Here is a 577-nt window from a genome sequence, read left to right on the forward strand (position 1 = left end):
TAAAGAGGAATCTCTCATCTGCATGTTATATCGGGAGATATGGCAATACCTTTTGGCCTCTGGAGTTCCTTGTAGACCACAGTGACATGCAACATTTTAGTACAACGATTAGGGAAAGAACTGCCTAGGCAACTGTAGCTGTATGCTGCGATGAATACGTTGAAATGCATAGTGGTATCCATTGTTTTAAAGCTGATTGAGTTTATTTAGGCGGCCTATATATATATATATAAATATATATCAACCATGTCGCGCACTCTCGTTCTTTATTAGTCATTAACAAATGACACTATAGATAGAGGCTATGATCTTGCCACGAAGGGGAGGGGCTCTTGCCTCTGGTGTGCTGCCTGATCTGGAGGAGAAATATCCGTCCCCCAACAGCACAGCAAGTCTACCGAAAATACGGACGGACAGACTGCGGCGGGCTGACGGTGACGCACATGGAGATCATTTTTACATTTTTTAAAATCAATTGGACAGAGAGAGACAGATGAACGTGTTTTCTCTTTTATTGCAAATAGTCTACTGCGCCAGACTGATAGTCCAAACAGCTGATTTACCACTTCACGAGAGC

The 577-nt window shown here is 42.8% G+C and overlaps 1 protein-coding gene across 1 annotated transcript in view; it reads left to right on the plus strand.

The window, feature by feature from the left end:
* Positions 1 to 286: 286 nt before the first annotated feature.
* The window catches only part of LOC115124637 (G-protein coupled receptor 176-like), a 30,443-nt gene continuing 30,152 nt past the window's right edge, over positions 287 to 577 (plus strand). Inside the window, exon 1 of the mRNA XM_065008600.1 lies at positions 287 to 577. This exon is cut by the window's right edge and continues 919 nt beyond it. The gene's annotated coding sequence lies outside the window, so the exon portion shown is untranslated.

Source organism: Oncorhynchus nerka, linkage group LG24 (genome assembly GCF_034236695.1).
Source record: "Oncorhynchus nerka isolate Pitt River linkage group LG24, Oner_Uvic_2.0, whole genome shotgun sequence".
Taxonomy (NCBI): Eukaryota; Metazoa; Chordata; class Actinopteri; order Salmoniformes; family Salmonidae; genus Oncorhynchus; species Oncorhynchus nerka.